Source organism: Marmota marmota, unplaced genomic scaffold (genome assembly GCF_001458135.2).
Source record: "Marmota marmota marmota unplaced genomic scaffold, marMar, whole genome shotgun sequence".
Taxonomy (NCBI): Eukaryota; Metazoa; Chordata; class Mammalia; order Rodentia; family Sciuridae; genus Marmota; species Marmota marmota.
Genome location: NW_026000153.1, coordinates 3,355,501 through 3,364,268, shown reverse-complemented (window position 1 = coordinate 3,364,268; position 8,768 = coordinate 3,355,501).

Below are 8,768 nucleotides of genomic sequence, written 5' to 3'. Positions count from 1 at the left end.
TCAGCTCTAGTGTCCACCAGCCCAGGTGCCGCCCTTGGTGCCCCGCCCTCTGGCCTGGTGGACACTAGAGCTGACTGCCGGCGCTGCTGGCGCGCAGGGTGCTGCGGCGCCTGGAGTTCTGTGTCATTTAGTCACCCCTTAGCAGTTTAAGTGGCTGAATGACTGAAGGTCGCCTAATATTTCATTTTCAAGCTTGAATTTTTAGACACAGCAGCAGATTATCATTCGGTACTTGCTCCGGGAGCCCGCCTGCCCTATCCCAGAAATCGGGGGAAGAAAGAAATACCCCCATATTTTTTTCAGAAGCTTAAGCTGAAAATGTGCTATAGGCACTTTTGAAATCACCACTTGAAAGCCACCTCGGGCTAGCTAACCTGGTCTCCCTGGGTGCAGGGAGAACTGATGAGTGGGGAGGGGATTGGATAGATGATGTGATAAACAAGAATAGCAGGATGTTAATAGGTGATGGGCGTATGGGCTTTCTTCCTTTTTTTCAACTTCTCTGCATTTTCATAATAAAACGTTTGGGGATAAAACTATGAGATCCACTAAAGGATCTGAATCGTTAAGGCATTTCCCAAATGGCACCTTGGGCTGTCACCTGTTTGCATGGAAACTCGCAATAATCACTTAAACTGTTAAGGGTTGACTAAATGACACAGAACAATAAAGGTAGCCTAATATTTCACTTTCAAGCTTGAATTTTACCATTAGACACAGCTGCAGATTATCATTCCATACTTGCTGCTGATTAACATCGAGGGCCATTCGAGGTCTACCTGGAAAATGTACATGTCTGTATTTCACAACTACACCTCCTATGTTGTTTCATAGCACAACTTCTAAAAATAAGTTTTATCTTAGATCCTGAACTTGTATCTCTGAATCCTAAATCACTAGTATATAATTTCATAAAATTGCACTTGAGTCATAATGTGTGCATGTAATGAATGTAACCATCATCACTTTTGAAGACCAAATTAAAGTGTGTTTTTCAAATTCTTGTATCTTTGCTCCATAAAGAAAAGCATTAACTGGGGGAACAAAATGCAACATGCATGTAAGATTCTAAAAGATTCCAAGATCTTATTTTCTAACTTATTGTCAAGAACATGACTTTACAATTGTGGGCTGTGTAGCAAACAACCCTTGGAGAGTCTACAGGAGGCCATTTAAGTATCTCTTAGAATTATGACCCTAACAGAAAGGAACTTATGAAAAGAATTCAGAATAGAAAGAAGCTATAATGGCTGGCCTGATCCTGTAATCCTTGAGGCTCAGGAGACTGAGGCAGGAGTATCTCAAGTACAAAGCCAGCCTCAGCAACTTCGCAAGGCTGTAAGCAGCCTAGTGAGACCCTGTCTCTAAGCAAAAAAAAAAAAAAATAATAATAATAATAATAATAATAATAATAATAATAATAAAAAGAAGCTGGAGATGTGGCTCAGTAAGAAATATTAGAAAAGAAAAGAAAAGAAAGGAGTTATAATGGATTTTTTGAACCAATCTGATTTAAAAACTGTCATTTACAACCCGAATCCAGGGGTCTGACGTAAGTGACAGCCACCTTTTTTAGGTTGTAAAATTTTTGTGATACCATCAGTGGGATTGGGTAAATCTGGACTCTGCTGTAGTTAAGAAACCCTGCCTGTTGATAAGATCACCATAAAATTCCTTTTAAGGTCTGGGGATGTGGTTCAGTGGTAAAGTATTTGCCTACCATGCATGAGATCTGGGGTTTGATCTCTAGCACTGGGAGAAAATTGCTTTTAAGAAAAAATATCAAAATTCTCACCATGTGAACATTTTAACCCTGAAAAGAATTGAGTATATTTATGAGATTCAAGTCTATGATATTAATATTTTCTTCTAAGAAATCTAGGCACATTTAAATTCTATGTACATGTAATGTTTAAGAGAATTTACCCTATTGGAATAACCATTTGTCTTGTAGTTTGTTTAAGATGTGTAACTTGATTTTAAGGTAAAATATTACTATTAGCAAACAGTATGGAAGCACTCAACATAAATTAAAATTTGCAACATTTATAAATGTAATTTATCAGTTGAGTTACTTATAAATCAACTAAAGAGCCCAACAAGGAAAACCAATACATTTAATTCATAAATGAAGGTAAAAATGTTTAGAGGTGATTAAGTTTGTTAATGGAATAAAACCCCTTCTTAAGTTGTGTTTTGGTTTGGATGTGAGATGTCCCTACAAAGCTCCTATGTTAATGCAGGAATGTTCAGTGGTTAAACAATTAGATTATGAGAACTGCAATCTAATCAATTCATTCTAGTTTGAAGGATTGACTGGGTAATATCTGTAAGCAGGTATGGCCTGGCTGAGGAGGTGGGTCACTAGAGTTGTGCCCTGAAAGGGTTCATTTTCTCTGCAGCCCCTTCTCCTTTCTCTGTCTTTCCTGTTTGTCATGAAGGAGCAATTCCCGCACCAGGTTGTGCCCTTCTGCCATGAAGTTCTGTCTCATCTTGAGCCCAGATCAATGAAGTCGGCCTACCATGGACTGAACCTGAGCCAAAATAAACTTTTCCTCCTCTAAGTTGTCCTTAGCAGGCATTTTGGTCACAGCAATGAAAAGCTGACTAACACAAGTTGTTAAAATTTGGTGGAATTGCCTGGTGCAGTGGCATATGCCTGTAATCCCAGTGGTTTGGGAGCTGAGGCAGGAGGATCATGAGTTCAAAGCCAGCCTCAGCAAAAGCGAGGCACTAAGCAACTCAGTGAGACCCTGTTTCTAAATAAAACACAAAATAGGGTTTGTGTTTTATTTAGATATAAATAAATAAAATGGGATGTGGCTCAGTGGTCAAGTGCCTCTGAGTTCAATTCCTGGTACACCCCCCAAAAAAAATTTGTTGGAGTTCTAAGTAGAATAAGATTAATTATCCAGCCTTAGAAAACTAAGGAAGAGGGGCTGAGTTGTGGCTCAGTGTTACAGCACTTCCCTAGAAGGTGTGAGGCACTGGGTTTGATCCACAGCACCATATAAAAATAAATAAATATTGTGTCCACCTACAACTAAAAATATTTTTTAAATAAAAAAAAAACCTAAGAGGAATTATACTATGAAACTTGCAATTTCAATAAATATAACATTGTAAAAATAGAATCATATAATATTTTCTGTCCACAAAAACTATTTTTGGATGCACCAAAAAGTTTTTACATTAACAATTGCTACCATTTCTGTCTTGATGTGAGTGCCTTATACTGGGGGAAAGGTGGTATTTTGCATCTTTGTACCTAGGACTGACTGTAGTGGGAGCTCTAGAGAAAGCCCTCACTTCCCTGTTGTATTTGTGGTGGCTACAACACTGATAAGCCTTCATGAAGCTCTGTTCTCACCTAAATCCTGCCTTGAGTGACTTCTAGTGTTAGGATATCTGGATTCAAATCATGGCTTTACTACTGCCTGCTTGGGGATCATGGAAAAATAACTTAAACTTTCTGGGCCTCATTTCCTTTCTGAAAAAGGGGGGATGATAACACCAGCACCAGCTTCGTATTGTGCTTGTGAAGGTTAAATGAAACACCACAGGAAATGCTCTTAGAACTGTGCTGGGCACAAAGTAAGCACTCTGTAAATTTTAGCTGTTATCATAACTTGATCCAATCTCTCCTGTCTCTGACCTAAGTGCATTGAGACACATGAAAAAAAGCTGTCTTCACTCCCGCCTCTCACCGATCGGATCCTTCTTCCATCTCTTGAAAAAATTGCAAAATCCACAAGGCAGAAAAAATGGAATTTGCCTGGACTCAGTGTTCAGAAATTATAATTAGCTGATACTAAATATTAAGACATATTTAAAACCATGCTATTTGTTTGTTTTGGAGACAGGGTCTTGCTATGTTACCCAGGGTGGCCTTAAACTTATGATCATTCTGTCCCAGCCACCAAGCATCTGGGATCATAGGCATGTGCCACCACACCCAGCTTTTAAAAACACTGGAGTTTTTAATGTGCATAATGGTCTTGCCTTCTTAAAAAAACACTGTCATAGGAGCTATTTATATGTACAAAAGATGATTTTTATTATTCATCAACCAACTAATAAAGGAATGTGAAGGAAAATGTAAACAAATGACAATTTGGATTTTGATTTCTGATCTTGCAACAGATTCATCTGTTTTCAAAAACATGAAGACATTCCAGATTAATGTAAATAAAAATAGCCACTGTTGGACATTAATGTTTTTTCAAAACATTTCTTCTGTGTATTCTTCCCCAAAAAATGAGACTAGAAAAAATTTTTTTCAGACAGCTTACCTATTTGTAAGATAAAGGGGCCTAGACTGCCCATCCATCTGCCCAATTCTCCTCTTCCTTATGTTTGTTAGTGGGCTACTATTCTCCTAGTTAACATCCCAAATCTGCTAACTTTGGTACTGGCTTTGCATTACTCTCTTACCCTGGCACTCTGTTATGGTTTGGACATGAGGTGTTCCTGAAAAGCTCCTGTATTAATGCAGAAATGTTCAGAGGTGGAATGACAGGATTATGAGAGCTGTAACCTAATTAGGCCATCCTTGTTTGAATGGACTGACAAGTGATAACTGTAGGCAGATGGGGTGTGGCTGGAGAAGGTGGGTCACTGAGTCTTTCCCCAAAAGGGTGCATCTGCCCTGCGGTCCCTTCCCTTCCCCCTACCCCCTTCTCTTTTATCCCCCTCTCTATTTCCCAGCCATGATGCATCCCCTTACCTCAGTACCAGATCAATGGAGTCAGCTGAACAAAGACTAAACCTCTGGAACCGTGAACACAAAATAAACCTTTCCTCCTCTAAGTTATGCTTGTCAAATATTTTGGTCACAGCAATGGCAAACTAACATTAAATAAGGATGAAGATGAACCTGATGCTATTAAACTTGTAACCTCAAAAAATCTAATATTGTAAAAATAGCAACAAAATAATATTTTCTGTGCACAAAACTCCAAGCTCCAAGATCCATACCTTGATCTTGGCTGGATTATGATGGGACTCACCCTCTGCTTTCTATTCTCCTCCCAACATGTTCCACACTCCCAGAATCCTACCATAACTTCTCCATGGTGACCAAAGTTAGCCATTTTTATTTTTTTTTTTTTACTTTATTTTTTTTAGTCATACATGACAGTAGAATGCATTTTGATATATAATACATACATGGAATGTACATACATCAATCATATTGTCTATTCTATTCTGCTGCCCTTCCTATCCTCCCTACTCCTCCCCTCCTCTCCCATCCTTTCTCTCTATCCAATCTAATGTGATACAAAAAGTTAGCCATTTTTAAACATCATTAGCAACAGAACCTTTCTTCAAATGAGCCCTACTTATAAAACAGGAAAGACTGTATTTCATTATTATACATTTGTTTGATGAATTCAATTTTGTAACATTTGCTCATATAAAGACATCAAAAGACATGAGAAGGTATCTTGTGAAACACCAACATTTGAATCAAGGGTTTGATTTCAAACTTCTAATCAGTGTCAATATGCAATTTTTTTTAATATTTACTTTTTAGTTTTCGGCGGACACAACATCTTTGATTGTATGTGGTGCTGAGGATCGAACCTGGGCCGCATGCATGCCAGGTGAGCGCACTACCGCTTGAGCCACATCCCCAGCCCGCAATGTTTTGGGTTTTTTTTCTCTTCATTCACTATTGAGAACATGCTTATCTATTCAGAGAAGTACTTGCAAAAGATAACAGTTTGTAAACAGTTTAAGTTGTCCTCCAATCCAAACAACAATCCTCCCTCAGTCTCTGTTGGCAATTGTATCCAGGACCTCCAAGGATACCAAAATTCTGCAATGCTTAAGTACCTTATATAAAATGGTGTAGTATTTGCATATAACCTTCATATATCTTCCCATAAACACTATATCATCTCTAGATTATTACAATATCAAATACAATGTAAATTCTATATAAATAGTTGTCATACTGTATCATTTAGGGAATAATGGCAAGGGGGGAAAGTCTGTACATGTTCCATACAGAAGCAATTTTCTTAAATATTTTGATTTATGATTGATTGTACTCACAGATGTGGAACCTGTGGATATGAAGGGATGACTGTATTCAGAAAATATTGAAATTTGTGTTTCAAAGATGAAGCACTGAAAATATATAATACATCATCATGCTCTTTCTTTTTATTTACTTGTGTTTATTTATTTATTGCACTGGGGATTGAACCCAAAGGCATTTTACCACTGAATTACATCACCAATCCTTTTAATTTTTTTTTTTTTTGAGATAGTCTTGCTAAGTTGCTCAGGCTGTTCTCAAACTTACAATTCTCCTGCCTCAGCCTCCTAAGTCACTGGGGTTACAGGTGTACCCCACCACACCTCATCCCTATTACAAGTAGAAAATTCAGGTAAAAAGGCCAATCCTTACAATAAGTGCCATCATGCCTATAATGGGAATTATCATCATCCAGGATGTTATATGTTCACTTGTCTTTGAATAGACAATAAGAGCACACATCCAAAGAAAGAGGTGGGTACCTTGCCTAGAATCTCACAGGATGCATCATGTCATAATACTAGAGTGATGTCCTGTCCATTCTGGTCTATCAAAAAAGCCTTAAAAATAAATAAATAAATTTCTTAAAGCCTTAATAAGGAAAAGGGAGACAAAGAAGAGAAGGAGGAGGGGAACAAAAAAGCTTTGCATTATCAAAAACTGCATTTTTAAAAACATTGGTTTAAATGATGAACTTTATGTTATTATTATGAACCCAAAAGAACAAACTGGTTAGTTAAAACTGACAAAAAACAAAGTTTGGTATTACTGAGCATATCTTGAACATAAACTCAGTCCCAAGTCATCTGATTTCTAGGTCTTTGATGTAAATTGCAGTGTAGGATAACTAGCACTAACAGTCAACCAACAAGAGACCAGTGAAGAAGCCAACCCCAGGACAGAACAGATAGACAAAGGTAGTACTAGTTCTGCATCATGGGTGTATTACACTCAATGACCATTTGGAGGCAGTAGAGTGCAGTGGTGAAGGCTCAGACTCCAGCACCTAAAAACTTCCTTCTACAATCCCAAAGCTTCTACAGTCCTTCCTTCCATATCTATGAGGATTAGGATTCATTCCAGGACCCTTGTGGAGGATGCTCAATTCAAAAACGCTCAGGTCCCTTATATAAAACGGTGTAGTATTTACATATAACCTATTCACCTCCTCCCATATACTTTCAATAATCTCTAGATTGTCTACAATACTTAATAAAATATAAATACTGTGTAAATAGTTGTTACATTACATTGTTTCAAGAATAATAACTTTGGGGCTGGGGATGTGGCTCAAGCGGTAGCGCCCTCGCCTGGCATGCGTGCGGCCCGGGTTCAATCCTCAGCACCACATACAAAGAAAGATGTTGTGTCCGCCGAGAACTAAAAAATAAATGTTAAATCTCTCTCTCTCTCTCTCTCTCTCTCTCTCTCTCTCTCTCTCTCCCACTCTTTAAAAAAAAAAAAGAATAATAACTTTAAAAAGTCTGTAGGTGTTCAGTAAAATTCTTTTTTTTTTCCAAAATGTTCCAATCCTTGATTGAATCTGAGGATGCTAAACATGTGGATACAGCCAGATAACTTGGACAAGTCATTTTACCTGTCCAGCCTAAGTTTTCTTAGCTGTGAAATAGTACATACCCAGTTGATTGCTATTAGTGAATAATGTATACAAACGTTTAGCCCAGTACTGGTCCAGAGTAAGAAAGGACTTAATAAATATTACCTAGATGTTATAATTTTTAATGCACATCTTTCCTGAATAAATGGTTACATAATATCCAAAGTTCATATCATAGAAACTTGTGCAGAAGAGGATATACTTATATGCATTTAAACAATTTTCTCTTAACGGAGACACACAGGCTTCATTGTTTGGTGCTCGGAATTGAACCCAGGGCCTTGTGCAAGGCAACCACTCTACCAACTGAGTTAGAGCTCCAGCCCACACAGGCCTTCTTTAAAAAATAACTCCCCCCTGTTTATGTCTGAAATGTCTCTGAAAGGATAAACTTTGATGAGAAGTAGATGGAGGCAAGAGTGGGAGGAAGATAACTTTTATGTCGTTTTGAACTATGCAGATGTTATAAAGTGCATTTGAAAACAGAGAGACAAGTACCGAAGATGCTGCAAGGGTGGAAAAACTTATTAACAGGAAAAAGGCATACAAATTTATTTAATACAAGTTTACATGCCATGGGAGTCCCCATAAGGAAATGAAGACCCAAAGCAATTATGGTCAATCACTTATGTACTGAATTAGACAAAGTATAGTAAGCTCTGAGGAGGCCTAAAAAATAAGAGTTATTTTAAAAAGATCCATATCAAACTTTCTTGGTCTTGACTTCTCATCTTTGATGATAATAATGCTGCATCTTTCATGTGTGATTTTCATCTTCTACTTTTTTTTAACAATCACTTTCTTTTTTTTTAAGAGAGAGTGAGAGAGGGAGAGAGAGAGAGAGAATTTTAATATTTATTTTTTAGTTATCAGTGGACACAACATCTTTGTTTTGTATGTGGTGCTGAGGATCCAACCTGGGCAGCTCGCATGCCAGGCGACTGAGCTACCGCTTGAGCCACATCCCCAGCCCTCATCTTCTACTTTTAAAAAACTAAAGGAAATTCTGAGTAATCTTGTAGTTGCTGTTTTTGTTTTGTTTTGTTTTGTGCTTTCATTCAAAATCTGCCGCAGCCCGGCTGGCTGGGCAAAATAACGGGGGGG